The sequence below is a fragment of the Lepidochelys olivacea genome (assembly GCF_965140295.1).
Source record: "Lepidochelys olivacea isolate rLepOli2 genome assembly, chromosome: 1".
In the NCBI taxonomy this organism is placed as follows: Eukaryota; Metazoa; Chordata; order Testudines; family Cheloniidae; genus Lepidochelys; species Lepidochelys olivacea.
In genome coordinates, this window is record NC_140411.1 from 219758177 (window position 1) to 219782048 (window position 23872).

At 44.7% G+C, this 23872-nt stretch overlaps 1 protein-coding gene across 6 annotated transcripts in view; it reads left to right on the forward strand.

Moving 5' to 3' along the window:
• Positions 1 to 23872, forward strand: part of TEAD4 (TEA domain transcription factor 4) — a 76263-nt gene that overhangs the window by 19120 nt on the left and 33271 nt on the right. The window lies entirely within an intron of this gene.

Here is a 23872-nt window from a genome sequence, read left to right on the forward strand (position 1 = left end):
GGGCTCTACCCTGGGGGTTGCTCCGAACCTCCCTCCCATAAAACCCTCTGAACTGAGTCTAGTGGTGCTCTAAACCCGGACAGCCGGGCACAGCTGGGGCTATAGGCTGGAGTTCGTAACCCGGCCACTTCACAATGAGGATGCAGGCTAACCCACTTGACTGTTGATAGTCCTCCAGTGCTCAGAAGGACAGACAAGTTCTCCCACAATTCACTGGGAAAGAATCACAGAGAATCACAAAGAAGTTGGGGAATGTGTGTGCCCCCAGAAGTCCTAACAACCATAGGCGCCAGGTTTCTAATCTGCCGGGGGGTGCTCCCTTTCCCTGGCTCTGACCAGGCCCCGCCCCACTCCACCCCTTCCCCCAAGGCCCTTCCCCTTCCCCGCCCAGTTCTGCCCCCTTCCCTGAGCACACTGCGTCCTTGCTCCTCCCCCCTCCCTCCCCAGCGCCTCCTGATGCCACGAAACAGCTGATCCATGGTAGGCAATGATCGGCGGGGTCTGCTGGCAGGCAGGAGGGACTGGCGGGGAGCTGATGGGGTTTGCCGGTGCATGCTCTGCATCCACCGTTTTTTTTTCCCCATGGGTGCTCCAACCCTGGAGCACCCATGGAGTCGGTGCCTATGCTAGTAACACACCTGGGCAAGTGCAGCACCAATGAGCACACAGTAATGTAGCTAAGACTTTGCAGTGTGGCTGACCTAGGTCCTCACACCCGGGTACTGAACATCTGGTTAGCTCTGCAGTGAAGACGTAGTCATCAATTATACTGGTATTATTGCGTCTATTATTAGTGGAATGAGATGTAATAAAGGTACAACTATAGTGGTTTAAAGTCACATCTTAATTTACAACTCAAAAGCTTTCCTGTGTAGGCAAGGCCTTAATTTAACATCCACCTTGCTCATCTTCCTTGGTTATAAAATGTAGATTATCAACACGCTTAATACCACCTGTCACAACTTCCATTAACGTAAAAAATTCCCAGTAAAAGCAGGTAGTTTTTGTTTGGTTGGGTTTGTTTCTTTTTAAGCATTCTGTGCAGTATTTGCAACCAAAACATGGCAGCAATGTGATAGGCTGGGCGTGAAACTCAGGAAGGGGAACTGACAGGATGTAGAATTGAGATTCAATTCAAGAGTAGAATTGACTAGGAACAAAACTAGAACAGAAGTGAAATTGACAAGAAACAGAAGGGATTTACCTAGGGGCCTGATCTAAAGCCCATTGAAGTCAATGGAAGTACTCCAATTAATTTCACTGGGCTTTAGAGCAGGCCCTAGATGAGCAAAGTGCAAAAAGTAAATAATGCACCCTCATGGTGAAAAGTGTAGACCAGACTTATGGGGCAAAGAAGTGTAATGAACTCACTACCCGTGCTGGGATGGTACAATGTCCCTGCTTGTCCTCAGTGCACCTGTTTCCAATGTGAACGGTTAGTTCAAGGCACCCCTGGCAGGCCCCCAGCCACTGATTTTATACCCTCCTTTGCTTACTAATTTCTGGGGTCCATGCCAAGGAAGAGGGGCCCAGTGTGTGATCTGTAGAAAGATCTGACCAGACAGAGATGTAAATATAGTCCTGAGATCATCTTCACAGTTTATAAGCCAGTTTGTGGAACAGGACAAACTCTGTGTGGAGCAGGCCCAGCCTGCAAGGGAAAGTTATGCAGCTGTCTCTGTTTGATGTGCACAGAATTCACTTATCCTGAGGCAGAGGTGCTAGAGAAAGTACATGCCCCTCTCCCCTGACTGAGAACTCTTCCTCCATCTCTAACCAGGAGGCAGCCAACACAAATGGACTGTTTCTGGTATAATAGCCCAGTTCACAAGGTGTCCTACCTTTAGAATGAAACTGCTTTCACCTTTGTGGATAACCCATAATCAGTTTGGAAGTGGTTATATTGGTTTAATTTGTGCCTGTAAACGTATTGATATAAACCAGGCACGGTGGACAACCTGTGGCTTGCACTAGTTTAATTGGTTTAAAATAGCTAAACCAGTACAAGTTTGTGCGTAGACCAGGCCTCAGACTTACCTCCATCACAAATCACCTCTGAGTTTGGCCCATTGTCCATGCTCCCCCTGGCTGAGGCTCCCTTGTGGGTAGCTGGAGTCCACTGAGGGGAAATGGCTCCTACGCCAACTGAAAATGAACCATACTCTTCTCTTCAGAGCGTGCCTTTGCCTCATGTACTGTTTTTGATGCTGGAGGTGTTCCACTGATCTTGTAGAAGTCTGGCTGGCTCCGGCAGGTGCCACCACACTCCTGAAGGAGAAGCCCAGCTTACTTCTCTGACAGCCTAGCAGTCTCCACTTACTTTGGACTCACTGCATGGAAAGCTCTGCTAGGATACCTCCCTGTTTGCTCACGGATATAGGACCCAGCCATTCCTTAAAGGAAATCAAAGGCCAGTCTCCCATTCACTTCTCTGAGCGCAGGATCAACCAGGATTTCTTATGTGATGAGGAAGGTAGCTTTTGATTGCAGCTAAGGTGCAGCAGGAATTGCGTTGTAGGGATGCTTGTGATTGCTGCTGTAATATCAGTGAGGTTTAGACAAGCAACAGCTTTGTTTTTCACCTTTTCAGACAATATTGGGCCATCATTAGGGGAATGATATAAATGACAGTGTACCTGCTTGGGAGCCAGGTCCGGTATTCTTTAACATTGTCCTTAATAATCTGGAAAGGGGGTTCACAGCACATCAGTGCCGCTTCCAGGTGACTGTGACAACAGAGGAATTGTACATGCCAGGGAGGAGAGAGAAATAACAAACAGGGAGACAGAGAGATTAGAAATGTAGCAAAAAGCCAGCCAATGAGATTCTGCTTGAAAGAATGCAGCTAAGCTACCTGAGAGAGTGCCAATCCAAAATACAGATATTCAATCAGAAGGAGACACAGAGAAAGCAGTGATGCAGAAAGAGACCTCCAGGGGAGAATGGCCAGCCCAGGCTTGAGTTTGCAGTGTGATGGGGCTCTAGGAAAAGGCTAGTGTGATTTTTTTGGGCTGAGTGGTGAAAGCTGGCACATCACAGACAGTCGCTCTCTCTGAGGTTCGGCTGTGAGTGCCCTGGGGGTGTTGTATTAATTTCTGGGGGACTATGTTACCACACAGGATTGGTGTGGTTTTCCCCAATCCAAAAAACTCAACTGGGAAAAAACTGAAAAATAAACACATCCGCATCGGTGTAATGAAATGAAACACAAAACACATCCTGGGCGATTCACTTCATAAGCACACGTGTGCCCCAAGCAGGAAAAGGCACATGCTGTCCAATGGGAAAGCTTCAGTCATGTTCCCAGTCTACTAACCAGCTAAACTTCTCACTCTCGTATCTGCCCTTGGTAGCTAACCTGTTGCAGTTTCAACTAACCCAGCTGGATTGTGCCAAAAAGACACACACAGTAAGTAGTTGATGCTGAGCTAACTGGCCAGGCATTCATGTTTTTAGAAAATTGACAAAACCCTGAAAGCTGCTGTGTCTTGCTGCTTTTGTTATGATGATCCAAAGAATTCTGGCACAGCCTCCTGCACATACATGGATTTGGGATCAGAATTTGGATCTCTAATTTTCAGTGCTAGCAGAGAAAGAAGAAACTTAGGGCTAGTCTACACTGGCAACGCTAGTGACTTGTGTGGTCGCAACGCAGCGCTGGGAGAGAGCTCTCCCAGCACTCTAAAAAAAACCCACCTCCACAAGGGCCATAGCTCCCAGTGCTGGGGCACTGTGTACACTGGCGCTTTACAGCGCTGAAACTTGCAGCGTTCAGTAGGGTGTTTTTTCACAACCCTGAGCAAGAAAGTTGCAGCCCTCAGGTTGATGTTCCATCAACCACTTTTCTGTCTCTTCTTCCTGTTCTGGGTGGAACCTCTGACCTGTGCAGTTGAGAGCAGTAACAGCTAATGAAAAGGTTCCATTGCGTTGCTGAATCAATTTTCAATTTTGCCTTTGTGTGGTTCCAGTTCTTTGTTGTTAATTAGATCAGGCCAGATTTCTGCTGAGACTGCAGCAGTAATGTCATTAGCATGTAGTTTTTCAAGTTTCTCCCTCAGTTGCTTTGTAAGTTCATTGTCTCTCTGAAGAGTCCCTTGTTGTGTGAAAATGCATGTTATGTATTCATCAAAGTCCAATCCACCGAATATGTTCTTTTTTTGCATTGGTTTTGTTGTTTAAGCAAATGGCAAGACATCCATGTTGTACTTACTCTGCATTTTCAGCAACTTGGCACCCTACTCTGGGATTTTCTATTCAGACGTAGAATGAAGAGCATCATGTAGGGGTGGGGTGAGGTGTGGGGGGAGATTGTTACGGAGTTGTGGAGCCTCCCCCATGCAAACCCTGGCTGACCCCAAGCCTCTCCCGTTCAGTCAGGCACATCTGCCCCTGTCCCTGTGTGTCCCTGCAACCCCCATCCTCATGTGGCCCTGCACCCCCATTCCCATTCAGCCCCTGGCTCAATGCTGCCATCCCACCAGCTCCTGAGCCCATGCCCCAGTCTGTCCCCGCTGATCCAGCTTGCCATTTTGAACCCCAGTCTGTGGACCACCAACGGCCCCGTGTGCCCCACTCTGTCTGTCCTAACTTGGCTGCTGTGATGAACACAGCTGGCTGCTGGCTCTTCTAGTGCCACAGCGGTCTCTGGTGGGTGAAAGGCAGAACTGCAGCACTTAGTGGGCAGAATGTATTTTCGGGGGGGAATTCTGCACCGGACATGAATTCTGCGTGTGCACAGTGGCACAGAATTCCCCCAGGAGTAGCATATGCAGCTCTCTATCTTATGTGGGCTGCATCCACACAATATATATACACTACCTGTACATCTACAAAAAAGGTTTAATATTTGTTATATGACAGCAATATGATTCAAATCGATATAGTACCTTTAATTTCAACACTGGCAAATGTCTGCTAAGAGCATTTTAAATTAGCGAAATAAGTTAAAACATTAACTCTTAAAATTAATTAATTTACTGTACGGGTGGCATGCCATGGTGTATTGCCACCCACACTTGCACGCTGCTGCTGGTGGCACCCCTGGGCGGAGCACCCAGAGAGCCCAGCTGTGGACCCTGCCTCCAGAGAAGGGCAGCCCTGCCCGATGAGGGGTGGCCTCCCAGCCAGGACTGTCCCCCATTACCCAACCCACCCTGGGACTGTCCTCCCAACATCCAGACCCCCCCCTCCCAAATATGGGCTGGCACATGTGCCTGCCCTACAGAGATAGGGTGTCCTGTCCAGGGCTGAATGGCCCCACGCAGTGACAGCCCCCTCCAGCATTCAGTCCCTCTCCCAGGGACTGCCCCCCATGCACCCATCCCTCCACCTAGGGACTGTCCCACAGAACCCTCCAGCAACAGCCCTCAGCCCCCCCAAGGAGTGTTCCCCAGCACTCAACCCCCCAATCCAGAGACTGCCACCAGTCCCCCTACATAGAGTCTGTCCCCCATGCGCCGGCTGCACTCCCTTCCCTGTGGCCCCAGCCCACTGCACCTTCCTCCCCGCGGTCCTAGTCCCCTGAACCCTCCTCCCCATACCCACTTGTCTCCTACCTTGGCTGCACATAGCTCAGCTGTCCATCTCGCCCTTCCTACCTACTGCTGCAGTCCTCATGCCAGGGAACCTGCTCCAGTTGGGGTCATTGGACCCACAAGCCTGTGGGGTGGAGGAATGCTGAGCACCCTGGCCTCCTGCTGATGCTACAGGGGGAGGCTGGGGTGGTGGTGGATGATGCCGGGCCTAATCCTGCACTACCTCATCTTTGCGTACCCCTTCCACCTCTCCCCCCTGCCCCCCCCGCCAGCTCTGCGTCCGGGGCAGGTGCCCTTCCCACCCCACCCTAGTTACGGCCCTGAGGATGTCACATGAGCTGCAGCTGTGTGCTGATTGGGCCGCAAGTGGCCCACGAGTTGAGAACCACTGATCCAGGGAAAAGTGCATATATAATTTCTTTAAATTGACCCACCTACCTTCCAGAAGTTTCTGGCTTCCAGCAAAACAAGCTTCCTTAATACTTCACTGCTCCATCAACTCTCCTCATTTCAACATTCTACTCACAAGCCATTGCCTTCTCTCCAATCCCTGTTCTCCTCCCACCCTATGTGTTTGGATTGTTCTATCATTTTCTTATTGTTTTACAAAGGCTAAAACAAAAACCTTGATGCTCTCCTTGCTTCCCTTTCAAATTTTTAGAACAGTGATAGCCTTCATTCACAATTGGAGTCTGAAGTTTCATTTAGTTTCTTTTTTTCCCTCCTCTCTTTTCACTGTTTGTTTATTTGGGAAGTTTTACCAGGTTTACAAATCCTTGCCATGTAAATATCAGAAACAAAACTAATAATTACAACAGTGAGCTTTTGTTTAAAGAGACATTATACAGGACTATAGACATCAGATCTGTATTTAAGAAGTTGTGACCATATTAAAGAGTGAGCATCATTACATCCATAACATGTCATTTCTAGTGATTTTATAAAATTGAGTGAAATCTCTGATTACACATTTAACAGACAGGGCATGTCTATCAAATGTTAATATTCAAAAAAATTGGACAGGTGTGTGGGGTTTTTTTTTGTTTTTTTGGTGAATGTACTTTGAGTATTGAATAAAATATCTAAGTATCTCTTTGCCATCTGTCTATTTTGATGGGTATGTAACAACCTCCTGTAGAACTGAAGCCTAATATTTCTAGTGTCAACCTGCTCTCAAATATACATTACTTTCATCTAACAACTTCAGCATGACCAGAGAAGTTCAAAAACTGTGAAACAAAAGAAAAGAAAATGGATTAAATCCACGGAGTCAGGATTTTTTCTGGAGAAAAACCAAACCAACAAAAAGCTTAGTTTTTCACAAGCCTGTTATCAAAAAGATCTTGAAAAAGTGGAATGAGTTTTGAGAAGATGGACAAAGATACCAAACCTAACACTGATCAGGGGTCTGAAGGGACCGATTTAGGACAAAAGATAAAAGTAGCTAAATATATATACTGTGACTAAATGATGGCCGAGAGGTGTGGGGGGAGGGCATATACATTATTTTTTCATTGTTAATTGCAAACATTTGAGAAGTAGTTTGTAATACTTTTGACATACCTGTATTTCTGTGAAGCAGGTTGTGCAAAGTTATAGTAGGGTGTGAGAGGGGCGGATTGGTTTATTTGTGGCTCTTCTCTTCGAAATGCCTGATTTTCACAGGTTTAGTTGTTATTTTAAACTACAATATTCCAAGAAGATACTTATTGTTTGTTTCTTAATAAAGTTTTCTGTGGGGGAATTTCCTTTTTATTTGCTCTAATTTTGCCATTAATTTCACTTTGTGATATCAACTTCTCATGGCAGGGCAATGTAAAAACAAGGATCTAATCAGTTTTAACTATATTGAGCATCATCTGAAACACTGCAGTCATCTACAGAACTAAATGAGATTTAAAAACTGCTTTTGCAGGTGATTAGAAACCGAAGCTAAGATTCCAGCGCTACAAAATAAAAGTGCGTATTTATGATTCTTGTTCTCAGAAGGTAGCGTTTTCACAAGCATTCAGTGCTGGGTTAACTCTGCTCCCATTGAAGTCAACAGTCAAACTCCTATGGAGTGCAGTAGGAGCAAAGTTAGGCTGATGCTGAGCAATTCTGGGATTCCCACCCTGAATGTATGAGTTACGATAGATCAGCGTTCCTGGGTCTGTGCTCCCCAGTGTCTGTCTAGGAGAAATTTACACAGATACACACCAGCATTGGGCAGCTTTCCCCTCTGTTAGAGAGAGAAAGTAAGTCCATTGCCTCTGACCATTAGCTCCTTGTCCTGCCCATAGATAGAACTCACACCCTTGCTGCTCCTACTCTGTGGCGAATGTGCATAATGATGTATTATAACTCGTACATTACTGAAACAAACATTGCAGATACACAGGTTTCTTTTCTCTAAAGGTACTAATCTCCATTCTTAGAAACTACAAAACTCCAAGGCTAAATTCTCTAAATATTCTGTTTGCACTGGACATGCTGCAGCCTAGGGCTACAGGAACTGATCAGGACTTTTCCTACAATTGTTCCTCCTCGTACCGCGGACTTCTGTGGCTCTGGGCAGAGGAACTGTGAGCAGGGACATTGTCTCTCCTGTGATCTCAGTGCTAGAGCCCAGGCAATGAGGAGGAGGAAGACACCTGATTCAAATACAGAGGGGATAAGAACAAAACCTGGGGGATGGCAGCAGAGGAGATAGACAGGGACAAGGAGCCTGGGTGTGGAGGGGTGGAGACCAGTACTGGTTGGGCATGGATGTTGGGGGGGATTTGCAGTCAGTAGGGGTGTGGGTACAGATGGAATGAGGAGCTGGGGTGAGGGTTGATTAAAATGCGTGTTTTGGGTTTTTTAATTGATTTTTTTTATTTAAATCAGGTGGCTTTGATTTAAATTAAGTACTGGTTTATTTTTAAAAATAAAATTAAATTAAATTTGAATTTGACAATCTAGGTTAAGGCCTAAATTTATAATCTATTAAAATCATTTCAATTAAATACAAAAAATAATATTTGGCAGCACTTATTTGCTGCTAAGATTTAAAGAAAGTCAAGCCACAAAACTGATAAAGTCACTGGCTAAGTGCCTGGAGCAGTAGCTACTCTACATGTGCAAAGAGAACACTTTCTTCATTTCAGTTTATTTAGCTAGTTCAATTCAATGATTAGTTCATTCAAAATTAAGAAACTAATTGGGAGCAAAAAAAGCAGGAATGCTCATTTTCCTCTTTCCATCTATGCAGTGGGACAAGACACCAACAACAATCTATGAGTAAAAACATTGGCCTGCTAAACCCAGGGTTGTGAGTTCAATCCTTGAGGGGGCCATTTAGGGATCTGGGGCAAAAATTGGGGATTGGTCCTGCTTTGAGCAGGGGGTTGGACTAGATGATCTCCTGAGGTCCCTTCCAACCCTGATATTCTATGATTCTAACTAGGTGTGAGAGGCTGAGATCGACTAGTCTTAAAATCTCAAAGGATATAAACACCAGAAATAATCAGTTCAATTCACTAAGCAGTAGGGCTGTCAAACGATTAAAAAAGTTAATCGCGATTAATTGCATGATTAATTGCACTGTTAAACAATAATAGAATACCATTTATTTAAATATTTTTGGATGTTTCCTACATTTTCAAATATATTGATTTCAATTACAACACAGAATACAAAGTGTACAGTGCTCACTTTATATTTATTTTTGATTACAAATATTTGCTCTATAAAAACGAAAATAAACAGTGTTTTTCAATTCACCTAATATAAATACTGTAGTGCAATCTCTTTATCATGAAAGTTGAACTTACAAACATAGAATTATGTACAAAAGAAACCTGCATTCAAAAATAGAACCATGCCAATCAGTCCTACTTCTTGTTCAGCCAATTGCTCAGACAAACAAGTTTGTTGACATTTGCAGGATATAATGCTGCCCTCTTCTTGTTTACAGTGTCACCTGAAGTAAGAATAGGCATTTGCATGGCACTATTGTAGCCGGCATCACAAGATATTTACATGCCAGATGTGCTAAAGATTCATATGTCCCTTCATGATACATCCACCATTCTAGAGGACATGTGTCCATGCTGATGGCGGGTTCCGCTCAATAACAATCCAAAGCAGTGCGGGCCGACGCATGTTCATTTTCATCATCTGAGTCAGATGCCACCAGCAGAAGGTTGATTTTCTTTTTTTGGTTCAGGTTCTGTAGTTTTTGCATCGGAGTGTTGCTCTTTGAAGACTTCTGAAAGCATGCTCCACACCTCATCCGTCTCAGATTTTGGAAGGCACTTCAGATTCTTAAATCTTGGGTTGAGTGCTGTAGCTACCTTTAGAAATTTCACATTGGTATCTTCTTTGCATTTTGTCAAATTCACAGTGAAAGCGTTCTTAAAACGAACAACATGTGCTGGATCATCATCCGAGACTGCTATAACATGAAATATATAGCAGAATGTGGGTAAAACAGAGCAGGAGGCATACTTCCCCAAGGAGTTCAGTCACAAATTTAATGAATGCATTCTTTTTTTAACGAGCATCGTCAGCATGGAAGCATGTCCTCTGGAACGATGGCCAAAGCATGAAGGGGCATATGAATCTTTAGCACCTCTGGCACATAAATATCTTGCTACGCCAGCTACAACAGTGCCATGCAAATGCCTGTTCTCACTTTCAGGTGACGTTGTAATTAAGAAGTGGGCAGCATTATCTCCCGTAAATGGAAACAAACTTGTTTCTCTTTGCAATTGTCTGAACAAGAAGTAGGACTGAGTGGACTTGTATGATCTAAAGTTTTACATGGTTTTGTTTTTGAGTGCAGTTATGTAACAAAAAAACCTACATTTGTAAGTTGCACTTTCATGATAAAGAGATTGCACTCCAGTACCTGTATGTGGTGAACTGAAAAATTCTATTTCTTTTGGTTTTTACAGTGCAAATATTTGTAATAAAAATAATATAAAGTGAGCACTGTACACTTTGTATTCTGTGTTGTAATTGAAATGGATATATTTGAAAATGTAGAAAAACATCCAAAAATATTTAATACATTTCAATTGGTATTCTATTGTTTAACAGTGTGATTAATCGCGATTAATTGTTTTAAGCATGATTAATTTTTGAGTTAATCGCATGGGTTAACTGCAATTAATCAGTTTGTTTTAAATGTACAGCATATTTTGATAAACTTTTTTCTTATGTTTCCAGTTCATTTAATGTAGTTTTATTCTTTTTTAAATGCTTGTTTGTGTATTTAATTGAATTTTGAATTTCCATCCAAACAGATCTTGACAGAAATGGTATAAAAAATTAATCATCTAGTAAATAAGAAATGCATCATCTGCCATTTTCTAAAATAAAAGAAATGTAAAAATGAAGAATCTGAATAAATGTAAGTTGAGCTATCTAATTGCTTAAATTAATGTGTCTAGCTATAGTTAGATATACTTTATCCTTTTGCTTAGCAAAAAGAAGCACCACATTGTATAATTATGTAATCATTGCAAATAAACTTTTTAATGGTTACCAATAAGAATCAACATTTCTGTAGGAAAATAACTAAAAAGTGCAAATGTAAAACACTATTAACATGGATTAATTAAACTAAGGTTTCCTGTGTGCTGATTTAAATCATCATTAAAACAGGTGATTTAAACCACTTTGATTTAAATCAATCCACCCTGGATAAGGTGGGGAGTGGAGAACCAGAACTGGCTGGGCCAGGTAGATTTGGGACAAGAAACCAGGGGCAGTGAGGGAGGAGATTTAGCACTGGGTTGAGTTGCCCAGGATGGAGACTGGGACTGGGATGAGGAACCTAAGGAGTGGAGACTGGCTCGGTGAGGAGCTGGGGGTGTGGCGGGAAGGAAGACTAGGATGAGGGGATGGGGAAGACAGGGGAGGCTGGAGGGGATGTGAGAGAAGAGGTCAGGCTTGGGGAAATGAGGCAGTAAGGTCTGTGACCACGAGAGAACATTCCCCCCTAGAACTGGAATAGAACCCAGGATTCCTGAGTCTCAACATTCCTCTGCTATCAGAAAATAGCTGTGAAGTCCAATGGCAAAGTATATGTCTCATCCTTCTCTAGTGCTGTTCCACCTAGAGAATGTCAGCCTTCTACTGATAGCAGTCACTCCGCTAAGGCAAGTGGCAGAGGTCTGCGTGATGGATCTGTGCTCAAGCAGCCTTAATTCTGGCATTTCCTAACTTTTGCGTGCTTGACGTTGCACTCTTAATCATGTTCTTCTAACGTATTTGTGTGTGTCTGAAAGAAAGTAAATATTGGCCAGAGGCTGAAACAAAAAAACAAACAAACAAAAAAAGTCCAAGTGAATATTTCTGATTACAAAGAGATGAGCAAATACTACTGTCTCTAGAGGAAAGTAGTATCAAAATGACTCAAGCAAAACCGAGTAATTAAAGCGATGTCTTACAAGCCAGGAGGTCCCTAGGGGAATCATGCAGTCCCTTTTCAGGACACACGTTGAGGATCTCAGAAGGTGAACCTAGATTCAGCATTCTTATCGGTCAAAGCCACAGTGGAAAGGTGACTTTAGCCAGGTGTTCTTTGGAAAATACAAAGTGGTGAGATAAGTAGGATCGTGTCATGTTGAACGATCAGGAGTCTGTCAGTGGGCAAAGAGCATATAGACATGATCCTCCGGAGCTAGGAGCTTTTGTAATTCCACACTGTGGTCAGGCTGTTCTGGGGAGGGGGAACGGCCTGTTGTATGAAAGAGGTCTTGATATTTATTTAATGTGTACTGAAGGATGCAGAACATTAACTTCACAAAACCTTAATGGCATATTTAAATAGCAACATAGCTGTATGTTGTAACACAACCACAGGGTAAGATAATATACCCTACCAACATTTCACCATCAACAGGGATATTTAAATTCTAATAAAGAAAGAAACCAATTAGTTAAAAAAGAGAGAATGTAATAAATTATTATATAAAAGAGAGAGAGAGAGAGTGTGTGTGTGTGTGTGTATAAATATATATAAAAACAGAAAGAGTGACAAAATCCTCTCTCCAATACAGTACTGAGAATCTCAGTGTGGTAAAACTACAACCATTTAGTAGTTCTAAGCAGTTGCTTGTTCGCTGCTCTGTAACAAGCTCTGTATTGTCTCTGTGTGGTGAGGATCTATGGAACGAAACCAGGAAGGCTCCGTGCAATTTGTGCTCAGACAGATGGTCTCCCAAGGCTGTTGGTCACTGGCAGAACTGGCTAAACCTCTGGGGCCCTCCTGCACCTGCTGCTGAAGGGTGTGCAGCTAGCAGCTGTTCCTTTTTAACTGTCACCTTGAACTTCTGACCTGTTTTCTGGGTAGTCCTCCAAATCCTCCCTTGCTGATTGCACACACTTGTCCATGATATGTCCTGCCTCCAGAAGGGGTAGGGGACTCTGATCTGGAAACTGATGATGATCGGTTGAAACTACTCTACCTGGAATGACTTTCTTGAGCATTCATCTTTCATTCCCCTGCAGTTCAGATTATATCACAATCTCAATCAACATCCCTTCTCTTCTCAGGAGTCAGACTTGAGCCCTTAGATAGAAACACAGTGAAGGTGGCCTGCGCTTGATGAGAGCCTCCTACCAAATGGGAACGGTATCAGCTTGGTTAGTTATTAGTGTTCTTTACATAGCCCCATTGCTGTGCATGGCAATTTACAAAAAGAAAAATAAAGAACAAGCGAAGCATCGGCCCTGAAGACTGGCAATCTAAAATCACAGCCAGCTGCAGCACAGTTAACAGAGAAAGGGCCGGATTGTGTCTACAGTTTCACTCCACTGACTTATTGCTCCTCATATCTCAGGGGAGAGTTTCTCCAAAGAGTGTTGTGTAGACATGATCATTTGTTGTTCACAGAACAAGTGGCTTTTCAGAAGCAATGCGAAGGAAGTGGATTGAGGTGGGACTGTACTAGTCAGGAGACTGATCTGAACGTAAAGTGCGGCTTGAAAGAAGGGGCAGGAAGCAAGAAGTAGGAGAAAAAGGTTGTAGGAGAGAAGCTTGGCTGGAGAGCAGGAGGAAATGAGGAGAGAATAAGATCATACTGTCATTTATGTACAGTACTTAGCACAATGGAGCCCTAACCCTTGATTGGGGCCTCTAGGGCTACTGTAGTACAGATAATACATTATCATAGAATCATAGACTAGCAGGGTTGGAAGGGACCTCAGGAGGTCATCTAGTCCAACCCCCTGCTCAAAGCAGGACTGATCCCCAACTAAATCATCCCAGCCAGGGCTTTGTCAAGCCTGACCTTAAAAACTTCTAAGGAAGGAGATTCCACCACCTCCCTAGGTAATGCATTCCAGTTTTTCACCACCCTCCTAGTGAAAAAGTTTTTCCTAATATCCAACCGAAACCTTCCCCACTGCAACTTGAGACCATTACTCCTCATTCTGTCATCTGCTACCACTGAGAACAGTCTAGATCCATCCTCTTTGGAACCCCCTTTCAGGTAGTTGAAAGCAGCTATCAAATCCCCCCTCATTCTTCTCTTCTGCAGACTAAACAATCCCAGTTCCCTCAGCCTCTCCTCATAACTCAGGTGTTCCAGTCCCCTAATCATTTTTGTTGCCCTCCACTGGATGTTTTCCAATTTTTCCCCCTCCTTCTTGTAGTGTGAGGCCCAAAACTGGACACAGTACTCCAGATGAGGCCTCACCAATGTCGAATAGAGGGGAATGATCACGTCCCCCGATCTGCTGTCAATGCCCCTACTTATACATCCCAAAATGCCATCGGCCTTCTTAGCAACAAGGGCACACTGTTGACTCATATCCAGCTTCTTGTCCACTGTAACCCCTAAGTCCTTTTCTGCAGAACTCCTGCCAAGCCATTTGATCCCTAGTCTGTAGCGGTGCATGGGACTCTTCCATCCTAAGTGCAGGACTCTGCACTTTCCTTGTTGAACCTCATCAGATTTCTTTTGGCCCAATCCTCTAATTTGTCTAGGTCCCTCTGTATCCTATCCCTACCCTCCAGCGTATCTACCTCTCCTCCCAGTTTAGTGTCATCTGCAAACTTGCTGAGGGTGCAATCCACACCATCGTCCAGATCATTAATGAAGATATTGAACAAAACCGGTCCCAGGACCGACCCTTGGGGCACTCCACTTGATACCGGCTGCCAACTAGACATGGAGCCATTGATCGCTACCCGTTGAGCCTGACAATCTAGCCAGCTTTCTATCCACCTTATCGTCCATTCATCCAGCCCATACTCCTTTAACTTACTGGCAAGAATACTGTGGGAGACTGTGTCAAAAGCTTTGCTAAAGTCAAGGAACAACATGTCCACTGCTTTCTCCTCATCCACAGAGCCAGTTATCTCGTCATAGAAGGCAATTACATTAGTCAGGCATGACTTGCCCTTGGTGAATCCATGCTGACTGTTCCTGATCGCTTTCCTCTCCTCTAAATGCTTCAGAATTGATTCCTTGAAGACCTGCTCCATGATTTTTCCAGGAACTGAGGTGAGGCTGACTGGCCTGTAGTTCCCAGGATCCTCCTCCTTCCCTTTTTTAAAGATGGGCACTACATTTGCCTTTTCCCAGTTGTCCGGGACCTCCCCCAATCACTATGAGTTTTCAAAGATAATGGCCAATGGCTCTGCAATCACATCCGCCAACTTCTTTAGCACTCTGGGATGCAGTGCATCCAGCCCCATGGACTTGTGCTCGTCCAGCTTTTCTAAATAGTCCCGAACCACTTGTTTCTTCACAGAGGGCTGGTAACCGCCTCCCCATGCTGTGCTGCCCAGTGCAGCAGTCTGGGAGCTGACCTTGTTCGTGAAGACAGAGGCAAAAAAAGCATTGAGTACATTAGCTTTTTCCACATCCTCTGTCACCAGGTTGCCTCCCTCATTCAGTAAGGAGCCCACACTTTCCTTGACTTTCTTCTTGTTGCTAACATACCTGAAGAAACCCTTCTTGTTACTCTTAACATCTCTTGCTAGCTGCAATTCCAGGTGTGATTTGGCCTTCCTGATTTCAGTCCTGCATGCCCGAGCAATATTTTTATACTCTTCCCTGGTCATTTGTCCAATCTTCCACTTCTTGTAAGCTTCTTTTTTGTGTTTAAGATCAGCAAGGATTTCACTGTTAACCCAACCTGGTCACCTGCCATATTTACTATTCTTTCTACAAAGGTAGAAGGATAGGTAGAAGGATAGGTAAGGATAATGATCTTACATTACAGATGTAGCATCTCCCAGCTAGAAAGAACGCATACATAATCTGAGATCCTTCTAGCTGAGAGATACTAACTAAATCCACTAACAGTTCCCAACCGGTTTGTCCCAGTGTGACTTTAGGAGATCTCAGAACAATCTTTGCGCTGCCCTGCAGTTTCAGAATGCTCTGGCTACAGATTTCCATGTGAGTTTGTCTGAGTGCTTTGTTGGGTGGGTTTATCTTGCAGTACTATGGTCTGAGGTATAGGGACAGTATGCAGCAGATATGGGCATCCCACTCATTCGCTGAAGATGAGATTGCACTTGGTGGGAAGGGTGGTGTAGAGCCATATTGCCTGGAGCTCCCCAGTGAATGGAGGAATAAGTAGACTTCTATAGTCCTTTAAAGAGTGCATCATGGTCCTGTGTGTAGGGGGTAGAGCAATGGTCCTGCCCCCAGTCCATCTTCCCTGTAATACATACTGTACCGTGGAGGAATAATTAGGGAGTAGTAGATGCAGTCCAGTTCTGCCTAGCCTTTAGGTGAGCTGTGCAAGCAGAGGAAGATCCTAACTCACTCCCCTCCCACTGTGCATCTCTGTGAGGGCTAGTCAGAGTCTAAACCTTAGGATCAGCTCTAAGCCAGCATCATGCACTGCCTGGGGTTAGTGAGAAACTCCCGCTATTTGCAGGTTATTCCAACCCTGTCCATTAGGGGGTTTCTTGCACCTTCCTCTGAAGCATTTGGTGCTGGCCACCATCTGAGACCAGTGGTCTGATCTAGTATGGCACTTCCTGGATTACTAGCAATGTGTCTCAGGTTGATGTGGAAGAAGGAGGGGAATAAATATAGACCTTTCTAAGAGTAGCCCTTTTACAGAGGCAAGTGTGGCCCATTGTATAGATCATTAGACTGAGACTTGGGAGACCTGAGTTCTATCTCCCACCCTATCGCTGACTTGTCCTGTGACCTCAGGCAAGTCACTTTAACCACCCTTAGCCTCAGTTTCCCAAATGGGGATAAGTTATACTTATCCTCCTTTGTAAAGCAGTTTGAGATCTGCAGATTAAAAGTGCCGTGTAAGTGCTAAGTATTCTTTCTGAAGATATGTGTCAAAACCTCTCTCTAGTGAGATGGCCTTGGCCCAGTATACCTTGAATGTCCTGCCTCATGAATATCACCTACTCTTCTATGCCATTTCAGAGAAGTAAGGAGCACAGATCAGAGCCACAGACTTTGCACGAGCAAGAGATGAAAGCAAGTTGATAGCGATAGTACTGAAGGTGCAGGTGACACTGATCTCCCATTTGCCGAGTTACATACCCTACAGCAAAACCAGTGGGTCAGAGAATTTTTAAAGAAGTACCTGAGCAGCTTGCTGTGTTGATTGTTGGCTTCAAAACATTATTGCTAGGATTGAATGAACATAGGGACTCAGATCTTCTCTTATCCCAGGAGTGGTGAGCCCTTCCTGAGGAGGGTTAGAGCTCATTAGAGCCATGCAAGGGAGCAACCCAGGAGTGAATGATCACAAAGATGGAATTCTGTTCTCAGAGCCGAATATAAAATTCCTGGTGGTCCAGTACATGTGTTTATGCCAAAGGGGCTTATCCCCAATTAGTTAGTGCTGTGCTGGTGGCATTCTTTGATGCCCTGCAGGGATCAGAGTGAGGTTTCTGGGACTGATTTGGCCAGGGGCCAAGTATTTACAGTAAGGCCCAATAAAATGCAATGTGTTTTTCTATGGTGTGTCTCATACACAATGATCCCAGGATGGTGATCATAATGGTGATTTAATTAATAAGCAAGGACAATGTGCTTGTCACTGTAGGTGGCACAAAATAAAAACAGTCTTTTCCTCTGCAGAGCTCAATTTAATAGCAGTATACCACGTAGTTTTCTTGACTTGCACATACAAGTAGTTTGTGTGTACAGTAGTGCAGTAAGTTGTATCCTAGGTGACTGGGATTTCCTTGAATTAAATCATTAAGACTTGAGATTGGTGTATAGAACCATCATATATATTGAATACCTTTGCACTTCATAGTTCTCCGCATAGTACTGACTAAATTCCTAGATGATGTCCCACTATGTATTGGGCTCAGTGTGAAACCATGTGTGGATTCCAACTTCTCTTTGATTGTTCCACGGCTTTGTTACGGGGGGGATCCCCCTGGGACACCATAAATGCCTGCATAGCATGGAGTAGGCCATGGAGGATATTGGGGAACTAAAGCCAAATTTCAGGGTTGACGATTGAGGCTGGGAAAAGTGGGATGCTAAAGCAGTGGTGTTTATTTCTTTTATCGGCGAGAGGAGGAGGAGACACGGGCCAGGGAGGAGAAATAGTTCCTGAGATGAGACTCGGGGAAAGCTGAGGAACCAGTTTGGCATAAAGAGACAAGGAAACTTTGCCACATCACGGTAAGGGCATCATGTGGGAAGGATCTAACAGCATAGAGAAGGGGTTGGTGAAGAGAAAGAGTGGAGCCCAAACTAAGAAGTAATGGCAATGGGAGGGGAGATAACGTGAGGGACCTTGGAGACTAGGAAGTAGATTTTGTGCTAGATGCTGAAATGAGCAGCAAAGACCTCTGAGGACAGGAGTGCTATGTTCCTTCTTTTGGGTGGGGGAAGGAGCCAAGGAGGTGCATTTTGAACAGTCAAGTTTGCATGCAGGGCTGGGGGAAACCATGGAGGAAGGAACTACTCTAGCCAAGACAGTAGACTTAGGGATGAATAAGTGCTTTAGCAGAAGAGCTGCCACAGACACAATCTTGACAGAGACTGAAGTTGGAAGGGATGGGTAGATTTATGGAACTGGGCTGTGTAGAAAGCAAAGTGGCAATCTGGGGTTCGGTCAGAGTAATGAACCCTACTGTACAATGGCAGCTCTGAGCAACTATAAAGCTGTCCCCCACTTGTGGTTGGAAGAGAGACTACAGGGCTGTCTATGTATAGAATCATAGAATCATAGAATATCAGGGTTGGAAGGGACCCCAGAAGGTCATCTAGTCCAACCCCCTGCTCAAAGCAGGACCAATTCCCAGTTAAATCATCCCAGCCAGGGCTTTGTCAAGCCTGACCTTAAAAACCTCTAAGGAAGGAGATTCTACCACCTCCCTAGGTAACGCATTCCAGTGTTTCACCACCCTCTTAGTGAAAAAGTTTTTCCTAATATCCAATCTAAACCTCCCCCACTGCAACTTGAATGCACTTCATCGGATGCATCGATGAAGTGAGCTGTAGCTCACAAAAGCTCATGCTCAAATAAATTGGTTAGTCTCTAAGGTGCCACTAGTCCTCCTTTTCTTTTTATGTATATGTAGCCAAGTCATGTGGCGCCTGAGGGCCAAGGCATGTACAGTAAAAGAAACACCAAGCTGTACTGAGGTGAGGACATACAGTAGCTATGTAATTAAGTTTCACCTCCTCCTAAGGGAGTGTCTGGCTGTGAATTTAGCACTGAAGGGAGGAACAATACAGATTTTTGTGAAGTCTGAAAGAAGCTGGATGTGTGTGAATTTTGACCTCATTAATTTAGTGTTTAGAGACTCAGACTCTGCTGGAGAAAAGCCAATTAGGAGACCTGAGGGTGTGACTACACTGCAATTAGACATCTGCGACTGGCCCATACCAGCTGATGAGGGGCTTGTACAGCTCAGGCTAAGGGGCTGTTTAATTGCGATGTAAACATTGAGGCTCAGGCTGCAGCCCAAGCTCTGGGACCCTCCCACCACGCAGGGTGCTAGAGCCCAGGCTCCCGCTGGAGCCCAAACGTCTACACTGCAGTTAAACAGTCCAGTAGCTGGAGCCCTGCGCACCCGAGTCAGCTGGCATGGGCCAGCCTCGGGTGTCTAATTGCAGTGTAGACGTGCCCTGAGCGTGGGGAAATGTTAGAGCTGAATCAAGGCAGAGGTATCTGTAACAGGGTTTTGGTAGGAGTGGGACATGTCTGTGGTGGAATTTTCACTGAGGCTGAGGGTGCTCTTAGTGAGGACATCAGTGCTGTGCGTGTTGAGCTGATGGAAGTTCTGTAAAAAGTAGGAGCTAGTGGGGTGAAATAGGCAGAAAGGCTGACTCAGGGAAGGGGTTAGAGAGCCATCTGTATAGGAAAGTGATATGCAAGGTTAAATTCGGAATGGGGGAAGGCCAGTGGGGAATAGCTAGAGGAGAAGAGAGATGAGGCCAAGGGCTAAAACTTTAGTGGAGAAGTTCCAACCAGACAAAGGGGAGTTATGGGGTGAAAACAGAAAAGCAAGGATGCACTGGATCTTGGTGGGTAATATCAAGCAGTCAGGAGGGCGGGAGCCAGGGCCAGAGGAGAGAGCAAGACCACTGACTATTCAGAAAGGGCAGTTTCAGTGGTCTGGAAGGAGAAGAAGCTGGACTGGAAGCAGTAAAGGAGACTGTGCTGGGAGATAAGAGGAGGAGAAGACTTTTCCCAGGACTTTGGTAGGAAATGGAAGGTGGGACAGTAGCCAATGAGCGGGAGAGAGCCTAAGGATGATGGCAGTGAACTTAGTATCAGGGAAGATATCAGCGAGTGGTTAATTGTTGCAGTGATCTTGCTGGGGAGGAAGGACTATGCGGTAGATAGACAAGGTGAGTTGGTCTAGGATTGGCATATGAGGCACTGTTTTTAAAAAGATGATGCCCAAGAAGGCATCTACTATAATGGGAAGGAAAGAGGAAAGGAATGAGTGGGATGAAAAAAGAGGAAGGCAGGGAAGCAGACCTGAGGCAGTAGCTTTGACAGTGATGATTTAGCTTCCCCATGTTCGAATTTTATCTAGGCCATGGCCTGACAGAACCTGGGACTAACTCAGTATTTAGTTTTGTTTCGTGCTTATAGCGCATTGAAAGGCGCAGGTGTTGTACTGCATGTCTGTAACTTCCTAGTGGCTTGATTTATTTGTGGCAGTCAGTTTCCAGTGTGTGCAATTCTTGGAGGAGATGTTTTTGTGTTTTGTAATCAACAGTTAAGTAAATAAATATGAAGTCCAGAAAACTGTGACATCCCATTAACCATTCATTAAAATTATACCACCAGATTGAAAAGATGGGGCAGATAATTTCCCTACGTCTGATTTACTTAACCCCTTTTGGGATACTGCTAGATCATCACTGTCAGAGATCGCTTACCCATGCTGCTCATCAAAGTAAGTCCCAATGCAAATATTCTTTTCTTGCCTTTGGAATGGACCAGATTGCACCAAGTAGCAGGTATTTTTACCATTTCACAGTAGTGACTATCTGCAGAGACCACTGTTCACTCCTACCCAGTACAGAATAGACTCTCTGGTCCCCCATTTTCTCCTTTCTGTGAGCACGTGCTCTCTGATACACAGGATTTATCCCGGGCTAGTGGAGAAAATTTCTATGAGAGTGCCTTGTACAAGCAATATTTTGTCACTGGAAGACAGCAAAGAATAGCTGAGAAATTGGATTGGGACATATTTCTCATGGCTTAGGGGCCTCCTTTGACTTCTTCTGCAATGATGACTTCTTCATCTGTGAAATGAGCACAGTTAGGAATGGGGAATTACAGATGCTTTGTGCTTCTCTTAGGAAAACCTTGGTGGAATTTACTGAATCCAAGTAGCTGCAATCTGGAGTGAGATGGGAGGAGAGACAGATCTAATGCTGCTACAGGGATAGAGGTCTAATACAAAAGCAGAAGGCAAACCTGCTTCAGATGCACAGGGCTGTAAAGAGAACAACAAGCAGAGCAAGAACCTGAGAGAGACTCTTTCTTGCACTCTCTGTTTTTTCATCCCATGCCTCCAAGGGGAAGGCTTCAGGGAGGATAAAGGGCTTTCTGGCAGTGGGCTGCAGTTGGTATGTTGGCTAGAGCTTCATGAAATCCAATGCGCAGTTCAGACAGAGGAGACACAACTGTTGGTAGGTTCCCGTGACTGTGGCAGGCCTCAACGGGAGTTATTCTAAGAACACAACATGCGATCAGATTACTGAGCTCTAAAAAATGAGCCATCTGACAGTGTGCGACAGCTCCCTGCCCATTCCAGCCAAGTGAAGACAGGGCATGAGGCTTTGAATATCCTGCAGCCAGGTTTGTAATGGAAACAAACCGCCCTTCCTAGACAGTGAACCCACAAACTTCTAGAAATCCCTCACATGCGCACCTCTGGCTTTTAACAGGGGAAACAACAAATCTTTAGAATTGGCTTCTCCTGGGGTTATGACCTTGTGTTCTTTTAATATGTTCCCATTAGGGATGTTCTCAGGTTTAGCACCCTCCATAATTCTGTCTGTCCCTAGGTTGCTAATATCTTTGCAGGGTTACCTGCATTTGCTGCTGGAGCCTTTAGCAAGTAATGCACCCTGCTGCCTTTCTGTCTCCTGGCTTCAGAAAGAGGAAGGTGCAATGAGGTAATGAGAGATGAGAAATGGAAAGCAAAGCATGGAAGCTGGAAAAGAGGGTGACTGTGATTGGATACAAAAGAGCTAAATCCTGCACCTGCGACTTGACTGACTGTAATGGAATTGCATAGGGTCTACATCAGTGCAGAGTTTGCCCTGGTTTGTCAGTGGTGGTCTCGGTGATATCTGTGAGGGGATTGGGCTCACTTTATGTAACCCACGGACTTGAATGGAGTCACACCATAGATACATTTGCCCCATAAAGTTTATTTTCACTAGTCTGTGATTGTCTGAAATTCTACTTGTAAAATTCTCACTGGGTCAGTTCTCCCTTCCTCTCTCTTTCACACCCCATTCCTCCTTCTCTGCAGCCCACCCCCTCTGTGGACATACACATTCCCTCACACTTCATTAGAGACAAACAGGTTCTGGGGAGCTCACTTTGTTCTGTCTAGCTTCCATTGTTCACCATTGTCAGATTGTCTTTCTCCAGCTCTGGGCCACGCCAGCATTCTGGAAGTAGCACCCCCTACCCTGGCATTGCTCGGTAAATGCCAGTCTGCGAGGCTACCGGCCTGAGTCAGCCAGATGGAGGCTTTGAAAAGCCATAAATATTATTCTTGGCACTAGAGAAAGGTCGGTTATCAGGCTGATGTTGACCTCTCACTAGCAATTGGTCTCAGCTTCGCAGAAATGGCTATGCTGGTTGAAAAACAGCCAGGTGGTAGGTAGTCTGACAGCATCTGCTCCCATCTAACCCTCTCCTGGGCCTGTCACTGCACTAGCTGGCACTGTGAGAATCGGAGAAGTCAGCAGCACTATACTGGGCATCAAATAATTCCATCTTTGTGCGTAGCAGAGCAGGGAAAACTGGAAAATCCATGTGGCTAAGAGCCTGCTCCTGCTCCCAGTGAGAACAAGGGGAGCCTCTCTAACAATATGAGCAGGGAACGGATTGAGACTTAGGTGGACAGAGTGCTGGAGACAGCCATGTCTGTGCTTCGTTACATTTCATGAACATAACGTAAACCATCCTGTGGCTGCAGCTCCCTCTGTCAACATCAACTAAAAGTGACATGGAAGAGACACCAAAAAAGGTGTTTGTGCCCTTTGTTGTGGCTTTAGAATTTATAAAGTTTGGATTTTTAAAAAATTTTATTATTAAAAAAAAATTCTTCATGTTTTTACTTTAGAAATGTCAAGATTAAGTGTGGTCCTCCCATGGTTCTGCTGGAGGTCTCCTTGAAGGACTCAGGGACCTAGAGTAAGAGCTTTCTCAACCCTTCATGGAAGGGCCCGGGTATTGAATTTCTGAGAGAGATAGAGCTTTTCTCCAAATTGAAAAGGAGGACTTGTGGCACCTTAGAGACTAACCAATTTATTTGAGCATGAGCTTTCGTGAGCTACAGCTCACTTCATCGGATGCATACTGTGGAAACTGCAGCAGACTTTATATACACACTTGTTTTATGATCTCTCTGTGTGTATATAAAGTCTGCTGCAGTTTCCACGGTATGCATCCGATGAAGTGAGCTGTAGCTCACGAAAGCTCATGCTCAAATAAATTGGTTAGTCTCTAAGGTGCCACAAGTACTCCTTTTCTTTTTGTGAATACAGACTAACACGGCTGTTACTCTTTCTCCAAATTGTTTATCCACATGTTTGAGTTAAGCAGGTGTTTAAAAAAACCCAAACCAAATAACCCCTCTCTCCAGAGAGCTTTAAACCACCCAAATAAAATATCTCTTCCCCTCTCAATGATCATTGTTTTGA